We start from the raw sequence: 14,397 nt of genomic DNA, 5'->3' as shown, positions 1-14,397 counted from the left end.
ATAAAAAATAGACTATAATATATTAACCAGTATTTCTTTTTTATTAATTTTATGTAGATTTTTTCTTTTTCATTTCGATATATTTGGCAACAAAATAAGCAGAAGTAACTCAAAATCCTTTGAAGATTTGATTGCAGATTTATTTTGTTAACTCATAAATGTCATACTTAATAAGTGAAATTTACTACTTAAAATATCTGCATAAATCCCTTTCCTAAATGGTACATATTTCTATCTTTTGATTTTGTCTTCAGTATCTTGACACAAAAACAATAGTATTAAAAGTGAGAGTCAATCAATATTTCTTCTTTTATCAGTATTTCAAATTTAAATGTCCTTTCAAACTTTCAAACTTACATAAAATGATTATGAGTATTGACTTTAGAATGAATTATGAAAAATACTATTCTAGTTCAACATGTTTATTAGCCCAAATTCACGTTAATATTTTTCACTCTTAAAAATATGTAAAGAAATACAAAAAACTTTATGATATAATTTCCTTTTCAAGAAGTACTTTCTTGAAATATTAACAGCTTTTCTGGTATACCACTGCAAAAAAATTGAAGTTTAAACTAAATATTTACTGTATTGAAATGGATGCTTGTTTTCATAAACTTTAAAAAGCTTCAGGTGGGTAGCAAAGAATAGGGAAAGCACCCATGACTAGATTCTTATAACAAAGATAAATCATTTTATTTAGTAGAAGAATTTAAATTAAAAAAAGGTTTACAATTTTTTTTTTCCGATTTAAAAACATATTGTAGACCAAAGATTCAGGATCAGGTTTTAGAGAATTAAATCTTCGTCTATATGATGCTCTACATGTTCTGGGATTCCAGCACAATTAATTTGCTTGAAATTTTTGAGGACACTCACAGCATAAGATCAGAGTATCTTCAGTTAACAACTTCACTGGTTGGAAATGTTGTGCTTGGTTTAATTCAAGTTGACCAAAATTATAAGTAATTCATTTAATTGCAGTATCATTCTAGCAGAATATTCTGAAACCGTTGGATGCAATTCTGAAACATATTCAGATTCATCTAATTCAGTAGATATTTTCTTTGTAGATTTATCTTTTGTGTTTTGTTTCATTTTTGCTTTTGGAAATACAAATAAGTGTGATCTCTATAGTCAGCATGGTCTTTAAGCACAATCGTAAAGTAGGCCAAGTAGTTATTCACACTCAGGGTTGCTCGTGATTTTTGGTTGCTGAGCTTATCTTTGCTTCCCCCTCTTCTAAAATAAATGTAGGACTTGGAAAGATATCTAATAAAGTCAGTCACATTAATATATAAGTGACTGATTGCAGATCAAAGTAGAGGTATTTGCATTTTAAAAGAAATAAAGGCCTTCAGCCAAACCATTATTATTTTTTTTCAAACCATTATTTTTTGAACTTTGTTTCACTGAGTTATAACTGCAGTTCTTCAGAGGTTCTGTAAAAACTTGGCTCAAACTAATTATTGCTATACTTGGGAAATATAGAAAAAACTATAATAAAAACACACTAAGGTGTGCTTTATAAAAACATTTTGTTGTATTAATGACTCTAACATCATTAAATTCTGCTACCAAATAAAGAGAGCTTCCTGTCTGCCTCTTGCTCCTCATCTTCTTCATTCTCCATAGATAGATAAAAAGATAGATATTCATAGCTGGACATACACATTTACATGTAAATGAAAACATAAATAAAGTGAGTAAAAAATATCATTAATTAGAAAGTCTGTAGCTCTGCAATCATCATTTTTAAAATATATATCTTTGCGTATTTCATGAGGATCATTGTACAGATGGGTACATTACCACCACAGTGCATGTGAATCACACACAATTAAAAGGCCCGTGAGCTCAAATATGTCTGTTTGGAATAAGTAATAAATAGTACATAACAATCAGTGGAAGTGAAAACAAAGTTATAATAATTAGTATTTTAAATGAAAATGGAAATGACTTTTTAGAAAAATTTTTGCTCATAGAGAAATTGCATTAGCTAACTACCTCACAAAAATAGGCTTGTATTAGCTTATACATCAAGTGTACTTTTATTAGAGATATGTGGTATAAACACACTTCCAGCTGCAGCTAAAGAGCCCTTTTTATGGCTGAATAATATTCCATTGTATATTCGCTTTATCCATTCATTAATCGAGGATACTTGGGCTGCTTCTATATCTTGGCTGTTGTAACTAATGCTGCTATAAACATAAGGATGCATGTATTCTAAAAAGACCTTTAAAAAGTATCTTTTAACCAAACAGTGAAAACCTCTCAAGTAATATGAACAGTTTACAGTTATTCTAATGGTTTTAGCTTTGAAGATACAAGTCCAACTATTCCACTTTCCAGAAACGAAAGCAGAATGGTCTAAGACAGCCACATGAGATGGAATAATATCATAGCATTTACAATCACATACTTCTCTGGATCAGTATATTCTTAAGTCGCACATCCAAAATAAAATGCAGAAATTTATGAAAATAGGATAAAAAGTGACACTGCAACTGTTGATCAGAAAAACTCTGTTATTCTCATGGATTGAGTATACTAAAAGTATCAGCAGATTGAACCTTGAAAATTTATTTGTACAAATAAAATCTACATTTTCTTTCATTTACTGATTTTTAAATGTTACATTATTTGAAAAAAAAAAGTTAACTACTCTAAAAAGTTTGAAACCACTAAGCAAAAGTAATGATATTCAAACAAAAGAGGTTCAGATATTTGCCAGGAGCTATTGGAGACACTATGTGGAAGCAGCTGGACCTCCTGCTTGAAACCTCATTAGCTAGATGGCTGTCCACCACACACATGGATACTACTAGCCAGGTACCACAAAAGTTTATTTTAAAAACTAATTTACATATGATATTAACCATGAAATTCTCAATGATTTCATTCCCATTTACCAATGCTAATTATTTTATTTGGGGAGAACTTCCCAGAAGTGAGACATAGACTCCACTGGGAAAATTGAAATGCTTTAAGCAGTACACAGATGGATATTTTAAAGTTTAGTAGTTTTAATATGTACTATTATAGTTGTTGTAGGGGATGCTGGGTTGTTGTTTGTTTTTTAATTTGTAATTGTATCCTCAATTTTAGTTTTGAAATAAATCTATTTAAGCAAAAATGTGGTAAAAAACAAATCTGAATGATACAGGAGGTATTTGAATAAGGCAAAGATTGCAAAGGTGAGATAGGAAAGAGTAGTTTAGAAAGTCACACTAAGCTAACATGACAGCTCTCACCACTTCCTATCATTCACATAGCCCTAATTTTGAATATTTATCGTGAACATTCTTCTTCATCATCTTGCATAAAATTACTGTGTCTCAGTTCCCCAAGAAGAAGCTTTTCTCTGGGCTTAATGCTCCTCTCCCTTCCTCTCTGATGTTCTTGAGTTGTGCTGGGGAAGACTAAATCTTTGATTCTTCTTAGAAGCCAAAGGAAAGGGACTATGCATCTGACTGGCTGACAAGGAGTCTCTCCTCATCAAATGACTTTATTATTTTTTTTTAAACTCTGAGGAAATGGGAAGAACAAGTCAGTCCAAACAAGACTGATCAAAGAGAATAAATGAGTTGGTATTTGTGAAAACTTGGCAAAATGTGAATTTCTTTGCCTCTGAAGATAAATGAGGTTACTGGCTTTTTCGTGTCTGTCTTTAAAACAGGGATGGTGAGTTCTGGAAGAGTTGAGATTAATCTATGTGTGCTGTGCATTGTATTGCCTGGATAAGTGCACAAATAGCATTTAAATAGTAAGACCCTGACACTTTTTATGCCTTATAGAAGTTATACTTCTCTAAAAGTTGTTGTAAGGAATATTGTCATCCATTATTATCAATTTTTCTAGACATTTCTATGGGTTATTTGGGGTGATTTAGAAGGCAGTGTTTTAAGTTGTCTAAATATAAACTGCAATATTCATTTTAGAACTGTAGATGATGTATTTGGCATTCAAACACCGGCAAGCAGAACAATTTCCAAGCATTTAAATTCAGTGATTAAATCAATTAAATTTAGAAACAAGGAAAGGATTTCATGCTGCATTATTATACCTGGATCTTAAAATTGTTGAAAAAAGATTAGAGCATTTGAGATCTTACATTTCACAAAAATATATGCATACACTAATACCTTGATAATTTTTATTGGTTGAAAATGGATCCAAACATTTGCTATCTAGTAACCTTTAAGGAGATATCTCAAATGAGTTCCTAATTGTATGTTTTTAAACTAACTCCTTTAAAAATTTCCCACAATGGCTAATGCAAATAATATCACATACTTAACTATCTAAATATCAAAGTTTCTGTTTGCAGTTGAATATTGAATCATACACTTGAATGTCTTAATGTGATAGCTCTATTTTACAAAAGGCATGCTTCTAAAGTTTATAAAACAGTAATAAAGAATTAAAGGATATAAAACATATTGTATGTAAAAATAGATATGTATTTTTGAAATATAAGTCTGTCTACTCTTATCTTTGCTCTAGCTGTCCTATAAAAGTATATATATTATGAAGAAGCATTTATGAACTTCCTATTTGTCACAGCACTATAAGACTGCAGAGAAACTGCTAGCCTCCTAGAAATTTGGAAAAAAGAAATCATAAGTATGAGTAAGTTATTATTTATGAACATTTGAAGCATCAGATGGCAGTCTTTAGAATTAGCATCATTGCCCTTTTTCCTCATGTTCAACAGTGAAATTTTCAAAATCTGACATGCAGGATTCTAGAAACAAAGTCTGATGTGTAGTATAATTCTGGGAACAAAATCTAACATGCAGCATAATTCTAGAACTTCTTATACTGAAATTGGTAAGTCCACAAAATTATTTCAATATAAGCAGACAAGTAATCATTTAAACATGAAATGGTATTTTCTAATACATAAATTAGATAATTGCTATTAAGAGTTTATTCTGGAAAACAAATTGAAATAAGAAAATGGAGAAAATCCGAATAACAGGTAGGTAGGAAAAGGCAGAACAAGGAGCACATAGCTTCCACCTAATGAATCTGGGAAAACTTGAAACAAATTAGATTTTTGTAGCAGTTGCATTTAGAAAAATATATGACCTGGCACTCAATCTAGTAAATGCAAAAGAAGGAAAGGGATTTGTTTATTTGAGGTTTTAAATTAAAGCTCAGCTGTTACCTTCTCTGACTTCTGAGGCAGAATACCTCCTTTACTTTCAAATGCTAATGCTATACTGATACCCTTCTACATTTCTAGCTATTGATTTTAATTGTAATTTCAGAGAAAGATGGAAAATATAAATGCTCTAATGGGTCATTTTCTCTACGATGTTGATGTCTAATATCAGTGATAAAAGGACCATCTTACTTGTTTCTGTGACATAGTATCCAATCCTGAGTCTGTTGAAAACAATAGCAGGTCATCTACCCAGGCTGAGGATGCATTATAATTTCAAATAAATTTAACTTATGCAGTGTTGGAAATATAAAGTACATTTCCAAGTTAAATAAATATTGACTGATTACATAAGCCTCAACTAATTAAATAACACTTGTAGAGCTTGCTTTCAAATAGTAGTGACATAAAGTTCCCAAATATGAGGCCATTCTTAGAAGTTTCCTAAATATAAAGCTCTACAGTAATCTTGCTATTTGACAATGATAATTTAAAGCTCATGTAATAGATGTACCCCAGCGAACTTGAAATAATTTTTCCTATAATCAGGATATATAGCAATAAGGGAGAATTAAAAAAAATAGTTAAGTATGAAAGAACTATCAACAAGATATAAAACCAACTACAAAAATTGTTAAACATGAGTCATAGTTCTTTTTTTTTTCCATTGGTATTTTAAAAATCATGTTTTCTTTTCTGTCATGATAGAAAATAATTACCAAAAAACAAAAAAACTAATCTCACTGAGATTGGAATTTCAATTGCACCATCTTGTGGAATGACACCTTATTTAAAGATTTCAAGTCATTCAGGGAGAAGTATTAGACTTGTATTTGCCTCTCTTTATTTATAAGCTGTTGGGTGTTTTTCTAATTGCCTTAATGGATGTGAGGAAACCACAACAATCTATCACCTGGTCCTTCTTGCACTAGTTCCTTGAACTTCCTAAGGGTGGCCTTTGGAAGGAGGTCCATTAGGGGGTCCATTAGGGAGCAAAGAGACTTCTTTCTTAAAAAGAGTCAAATTCCACCACCTACTTAATTATCTTTGAGCTGTATGGATTTGAGTTAACCAAAGCAGCTAACCTTAGAAGTTCCATTGCCAGGGATCCCTGGGTGGCGCAGCGGTTTGGCGCCTGCCTTTGGCCCAGGGCGCGATCCTGGAGACCTGGGATCGAATCCCACGTCGGGCTCCTGGTGCATGGAGCCTGCTTCTCCCTCTGCCTGTGTCTCTGCCTCTCTCTCTCTCTCTCTCTCTCTCTCTCTCTGTGACTATCCTAAATAAATAAATAAAATATTAAAAAAAAAAAAAGAAGTTCCATTGCCATGAATTTAGTTTATATAAATAAAGTCCTTTATTGTATAGAGCTAGTTAACATATCAATAGTAGTTTGTTGGACAACATCCAGGCAACTATTTTCGTGGAAATTAATAAAGATTCGTATAGATCATCTTTCCCTCCATTGTGGATAAGTATTCTCCTGGCTTAATGTTCTGTTGTTCTTCTTTTGGTAACCTGTGGATTTATAAACTAAGGGTTTGTTGTTTTTTGTTTTTTGTTTTTTTTTAAGATTTTATTTATTTATTCATGACAGACACAGAGAGAGAGAGAGAGAGAGGCAGAGACACAGGCAGAGGGAGAATCAGGCTCCATGCAGGAAGCCCGATGTGGGACTCCATCCCAGGTCTCCAGGATCACGTTGTGGGCTGAAGGTGGCCGCTGGGCCACTGGGGCTGCCCAACTCAGCGGTTTTTGATGTCTTTTTTAGACAGTTAGTGTCTGTTGGCTGCTGTAGAGTACAACTATTAATCAGAGTAAGGTAAAAATTGATGCCTGAATGTTATAAGGTGACAGTCATTTGAAATAAGAGTAATAATCTCCATGGATAAACATGACTAATTTAAATGAGCCCTAGGGAATTTTTTTTTTTAGAAAGTTCAAATGCCTGATGAATGCTACACTGTTATTCTAATTATCCTGTAATATGGCATAAAATAACAATCTCATTTCATCCTTTTATTTACAAAGCTGCTCCCATTATCATTATATTTTACCTGTTCAAGCTCTGAAAGATTGTTCCTCCTTGAGAGATTCATTAAAAGAGAATAATTATATTATATTTCACAGATTGGCTGAAAGAAAATGTATCTTTGAACAATTCCATTTCCCTGAACAGTTGTTCATTTCAAGGTGGAAGACAGGTCTATTAAGTACCTTCTACCCTTTTTAAACATGTCAAAGCTAACCATTAATACTGAAATTAGTAATTTGGTTCTGATTTAATGAAAGAATCAGCTGCTATTTGTAGAACTCAATTTCTGTGGCTGAGAAAAACACAGTGTTTTCAAAATATTGAATAACAAAATATATTTAACTATCTTTTTTATGCACAATGATTTAAATTCATGTCTTTTCTGATACCTAAAGCCCTTAACATACTTTTTCCCAACCTATGATGCCTGAGGATATGTACTTCTCCATCCAAAAAACTACAGAAGACATTTTCTAACTATGTAGCATTCAAATTTTCAGAGTATCTTGTTAAATGAATAGTAAGAGATAGAAAATCAACCAATATCAACAAACATATAGTTTTTAAATTTACTGTAAGAAAGGTTCATGGGATTTGTAATTAAATGTCTTTTCAAAATTAAAAAGAGTCATGTGCACAAATATGTGACTTCAATAAAAATTAGATTTGACAGAAGTCACTTCATATTGAAACATGTTGGTGTTGTAAAAAAAAAAAAAAAAAAAAGCTATCCATGGTCACATGCAAGTAAATACCCTAACTCTTAAAGTTCTCTGGCAAATAATTAAGCAGTAATGAAATAATATATTAATCATTAATGGTTTTGCCAAGCTTTGTGTGTTTGATCATAAGCACTTTCTTCCCTAAGAGTCCTTGCATTATAGTCTTTTCTTAGCATTGCCCTGCCAGCTCACAAAAATAGAAGTGCCGAGGATATCTGGTGTGCATGGTGAGAAGCAAGGAAAGGAGTCAACCCATCTTTTACCCAGTATAAAAGTATAAAAAATATTATTTGATTTTTAAAAGACAGTAATTGTATCAAATTTAAATAGTAATTTTGAATGTGTTAGATTTGAAGAGCTCTCAGAGATACAGAATGCATTAACTGTATCATTTTAAAAGTGTGTAACTAAAATATGCTGACATATTGGCAGTGCTGCTTTGAGTCAGAGGTTGAATCTGAGATTTTGTACATTTTGTAGTTAGGTGTTATTTCTAAATTCTTCATTCATGTGTTTTCTTTTTATTAATGAAAACTGTTTCCTCTACGGGAATTCTATAAGGTCTTTATCTTATTTGTCTTGATAAAATGGATCAGTTAGATCTCTATTGCATTTTTGTTTTTCATTTTTGCTGTTTGGTTTCTGAATGTTTTATAAATGTTACATTTGCAAACTTTTCATCCAAATGTTCATACAGAAGTCAGCAGTTAAAAAGAAACTATTCAGTTGATTTCATTCTTGAAGAAAGGCATGAATATGGTAAGGTAGGTTTATGGTAGACCCTGAAATTTATGGTATTTATGGTAGATCCTGAAACTTAACTTCCTGTACAAATCAAGAAACTATTCAGTTTTCCAAAATATTGCAAACAAACAAAATAAAATAAATTCATTAGTTTTGGCATAAAACTTGAATTAAACCAAAAGAAATAGTATGACATTTTTTTTTAAAGATTTATTTATTTATCCATTCAGAGAGAGCGAGAGAGAGACAGAGACACAGGCAGAGGGAGAAGCAGGCTCCATGCAGGAAGCCCGATGTGGGACTCGATCCCGGGTCTCCAGGATCACACCCTGGGCTGCAGGCGGCACTAAACCGCTGCGCCACCAGGGCTACCCTAGTATGACATTTTAAATCTCTCTGATGGAATTTAATAAATCAGGATATTTACTAGTGAGTACCCACAAAGCCTTTATCAGTTAAGTGCTGTGACACAGTTTGTGTGTGTAAGGGCATGCATGCATGTTTGCGTGGTGTGTGTGTGCGTGTGTGTATGCATGTGCATATATACTGAATTCACTTATGGAGAAAGAATAATGGGCAGATGGATTACAAAATGATGCATGGTAGAAGAACATCACTGGAACACGAATGGTTTTGGAAGTGCCAATCAAAATTAGGGAACCAAACGAAGGAAGATAAGTTTTATTTTGTTTGAATAGAGGAAGAGAGAGTGGTAGTACAAAATATTCTCTAAACATTTTCCCAGGGAAAATAGAAATCATTATACCAAGGGAAAATGAGGATGAAAATAGGTAGAAGGGAATTCTCTTTTTTTTTGTCTTCCTTTTCTTTTCTTCTACTACTTGTCATCCTTGGAGAATAATGTACTCTTCATATTTCATCCTTCTTCTCCCTCAATATGAGAAGGCCCATCCTAGAAGTATCCTGCCCTGGTAGCTAACCAACTTACTCCCTTGATTGGTCCTTTTAGCAAATTTACACCTATTCATGGATCAGATGACAGTAGCTTCTGAAGGTCTGTATTCCTACAGACTTATTTTAATCTAATACTGTGATGACTTTGTGTGTGATAACTTTTTTTTTTGTATTTTTAAAATTGAGATATACTTGACACACAGTATTCTGTAAGTTTAAGTTATAACACTTGTTGATTTGATACATTTATGTATTACAATATGATTACCACTGTAGAGTTAGCTAACACTTCTATCACAGTAAATGATTAAGATCCAGTCTCTTAGTAACTTTGAAGTTTATAGGGCAATACTGTGGACTATGCTATACAGATTTTTCTTCCTTTTTGTTTTCTGTCTTCCTGTGATAAAAAGAAGTTATGTTCCATGAGAAGAAAAGAAACAAGAATTAATATTACACCAGTTGTTGGTCTTACAAAGAATTCTCATTTTCATCTGGGCTGTCTTCTTTCTATATTCTTTTCAAGTCAGAAGCCTCTGAAAGAAAAGACTTTTGACATGGAGGTTGAAGGCTAGTGAATTTCTTACAGACTGGCTTTAGTTTCTGGTTTTCAATTCAATAAGTGCATGGCCATAATAAGTTCTATGGTAAAAAAGAGAAAGAAATTCGTGATCTCAGACTAGTTATTAACTTGGGCAAGTCTGTTTCCTAACCTGTATAAATGGAGATAATCGTTTCTGATTTTTTTTTTACCTTATAGGGTGATTTGTACATTTCAATACATTTCAAATAATTTACTGTAGAAATCTAAGATGGCCTTATTATTATTTTATCAACTTAAAAATATGCAGAAGACTATCACTAGATTTAGTGTGAAGTACTTCTAACACTTGGCCTGCATTTGTGAGAGAGGTGGCAAAGGTTAAGAGGTCATTTCTCCATCTATGGAACGGTAACCTTTCTAAGAATGACTCCTGATCCCACTAAATTACAAATAAATAGGTTCTTTATTTCAGATCATGACAAATGTTTCCTTTTCTGAAAAACTGCATTATGATTAAGCAGCAGAGTTCTCAATACTTGAAATCTTTAAATGAGCTCTGTTGTGGAAGTAAGGTACTGACTGCGTTCTGAGCCTCCTTTGAATTAAAAGTTGTTTATCTGGACACCTGAGTGGCTCAGTGGTTGAGCATCTGCCTTTGGCTCAGGTCGTGATCCTGGGGTCCTGGGATCAAGTCTCCCATAAGGCTCCTGTGGGGAGCCTGCTTCTCCCTCTGCCTATGTCTCTGCCTCTCTCTGTGTGTCTCTCATGAATAAATAAATAAAATATTTTAAAAAGTTATCATCCCTTTCCAAGAAAGGCACAATTCCTATTAGAATGTTTATACCAATGGAAGTTGATTAAAATACAGTTGACTCTTTCCCCTGTGTGTTAGAATGATTGAAATATTTAGTTTATGCCTGTTAGTTTAGTCTCTTTCTGTCTCCTCATTTGTTACTTTCTACCTCCTGGTGAATCATGGAACACAGTGTTTACTTTCTGCATTGCCTTTGATTGTAGGTCTTTCATCTCTCACTTTCTTATAGAGATTGTAAAATTGTGGTGACCATAGTACTGATTCCTTGGGAGCCTCATAAGCCAATTGCTCATGACCACTCCCCATTGATTTTGCAGTAAAGACCAAGTCACCTTAGCAACCAGTTCAGACTGTGCTTGCTGCTCTTAAATTTCTGCTTACCTCTTGGTGGTACAAAGCATTACTTGTGATTCACCAAGATGTTTCTAAGAGCCCTTTCTAAGTAGGCTGTACTGGAAAGCACAAACTGCCTAACAAATTAATGACCTTGTGAGGTGCTGCCTGCTGGGGTGAAAATCAATTGTAAGGGAGGACAGGGGATAGGTAATGGGCCCTAGCAAGGCTGCAAAACTCTTTTCAAACTGGTGCTGACTGTGTGCCAGTAGATGTGGCAATAACTGTCAACGAGATTTATGGCCCTTTCACATAGACTCAGTAAGAAGGGAAGGTTGAAGGACTTCTGTGATTTTGTTTAGAGTTCAGTGTATCCTGCTTTGGAACAACTCTTTCTAGGCTACAGGGCTGCAGTTTCATTGCGGGTCATTCACAATTCTCAGGGAAGCCTTTTGCATAGTCTCAAGACTTTGAATTTTTGAATTGTTCTTGCATGTTCTGTTTTATTGTTGATGGTAACATTGATGCTACTACTTTTAAATTAAAAAGGAAAAAAACTCACAGAGTTAGAGTGTGGAATGTCTACATTCTCATAAAATATAGAAAGTTTAATCATTGTTCATATTATTTTGCCATCTGAGAATAATACTCTAATATTTGCACAGAAAAGTGTCATACATGTATAGTTGATGCATTTTGACAAAGTGAACACATTTATTTAACCACTCTCCCAGATTGAGAAATAGAATAATACCAAGACCACAGAAGCACCTCTCCCCTACACGTGTCCTACTTCTAAGTTCTGTTACTATGAATAAGTTCTGCTGGTTTTTGAATTTTATATAAACAAAATCATATAGCATATATTCATTTATGTCCGGCTTCTTTAGTTTAATATTTTCATTACTTGATAGTATCCATTATATGAATGTCCAGTTGTTGGGGGTTTTTCCCGCATGGAGCTATTTTAAATTCTATCACTGTGAACATTATTGTACAGGTCTTTGGATGTGTATATATATTTCTTCTTGGTATGGACTGAAGAAAGAAAATTTCTGGGCCATGGAGTATATATATATGTTCAATTTTCTTAGATATACTAAAAGTGGTTGTACAGATTTACACTCCAATCAGTGGTATATGTACTTCCAGATGCTCCATATCCTCAGCAACACTTTGGATGACGAGTCTTTTAAATTTAGCCATTCTAGTGTATTGTCTTTTAAATATGCATGCTACTGATGGCTAATGATGTGGAGTACCATATTACATGACCAGGTTATTGGATGTTCTCTTTTTTGAAATGTATGTCAAAATCTTTTGCCCATTTTTTTAAATTGGCATTTCCCTATTTATCTATTTGTACTTGAAAGAACTAGAGTCTTTATTGGCTCTGTGGGTTGAAACTATATTCTCCCACTTGGGCTTGCCTATTTACTTTGTTATTGGCATCTTTTGAAAATTACATCTTGGGCAGCCCCGGTGGCTCAGCAGTTTAGCACCGCCTTCAGCCCAGGGCCTGATCCTGGGGTCCCAAGATCAAGTCCCATGTCAGGCTCCCAGCATGGAGCCTGCTTCTCCCTTTGCCTGTGTCTCTATGCCTCTCTCTCTCTCTCATGAATGAATAAATAAATAAAATCTTTAAAAAAAAAGAAAAAAAAGAAAATTACATCTTAATTTTATTGAAGTTCAGTGTATTGATTTACTCTTTGGAGATTATTACTTTTAAATCTGTGGTTAGTTCTTTTTTAATTTTTTAACATCTCCTGTGTTATTTTAGAGATGCTTTATTTGTTTAACTTTAACATTTAAATGAAATTGATTTTTGTACATGGTTTAAGATCATTCAATTTACAGAGTACTGATTACTGAAAAAGTTCCTACCTCACTTATCACTGGTAACATAATCTTGATTCACATGTCCATTTGTGTGTTGATTTTTTCTGGATTCTGTATTTCACACTAACATTAAGCAAACTTTTTCTATAATGTCAGATAGTAAATATCTTAACTTTTGAGATCATATGATCTCTATTGTATCTACTCTACTCTGTCACATTAGCAGAAAAGTAGTCAGAGACAATACCTAAATGAATGGGCATGGATGTATTCCAATAAAATTTTACTTACAGAAACAGAAAGCAGAGCAGATTTGGCCCAAGGCCACAGTTTGCTGAATCTGTCCAACATCATTGGTCTATTTGTCAATTCTTATGCCAATCAGCACTGTCCTAATTAATGTTTTATTCCTCTAGAACATTTACTTTATCTTTTTCTGACACATTTTAGAACTAGCTTGTTATTTCCTCCCCTCTAAAAAAAATAAATAATAACAGAAATTTTACTGGAACTGCATGATGATTTAGGAAAAATTGACATCTTTACACTTTGTGTTTTTCAGTTCAGGATATGCTGTATCTTTGCATTTATTTAGGTCTTAATTTCTCATGATAGTGGTTTTTAGTCTTCTATGTAGTAGTCCTGCCTTGATATTTTATATTTTTGTGTGTTATTCTAGATAATATTTTTTCACCATTTATTTTGTAATTTTCTTTTGCTGTTATACAGATACAGAACTTTCTAAAGCCAGTTATCAGTTCTAACAAAAAGTCTGTAGATTACGGTGGATTTTAAATATAGGTAATCATGTCCTAAAAGAGTGATGAAAGTTTTACTTTTTTTCTTTTTCTACTATTGCATCTTGTCATCATTTTTCTTTTTCTTGTTTCCCTAAAGTTTCCATACAACACTGAATATAAGTGGTGATAGTAGACATTTACATTGGAAGGTGGGAGGGTAGATTTCAATATTTCACCATTCATCTGCTGTTTCCCATGTACTTTTATAGATACACCTTAGCAGACTAAAGATTTTCCCTTTAAGTTTACGAGGTTCTATTATAAATGGATGTTGGATTTTATCAAATTCTTGTTTTATATCTATTGAAAGAACTCCATAAATTTTCTTTTCCATTCTGTGCTGAATTACCTTGCTTATTAATATTTATTTATTTATTTATTTATTTATTTATTTATTTATAGATTTTAAGGCAACTGTGTATTCCTTAAATAAATCTAACTTGGCATAAGGTATTACCTTCCTTATACAGCACCAGATTGA

General features: G+C 33.0%; 1 protein-coding gene across 8 annotated transcripts in view; it reads left to right on the top strand.

The window, feature by feature from the left end:
- DGKB (diacylglycerol kinase beta) overlaps positions 1-14,397 on the top strand; it is a 695,350-nt gene that overhangs the window by 515,810 nt on the left and 165,143 nt on the right. The window lies entirely within an intron of this gene.

The sequence above is a fragment of the Canis lupus genome, chromosome 14 (assembly GCF_003254725.2).
Source record: "Canis lupus dingo isolate Sandy chromosome 14, ASM325472v2, whole genome shotgun sequence".
Lineage (NCBI taxonomy): Eukaryota > Metazoa > Chordata > Mammalia > Carnivora > Canidae > Canis > Canis lupus.
The sequence above is the reverse complement of the archived record's forward strand: the minus strand, read 5'-3'. Positions and strand labels throughout refer to the sequence as shown.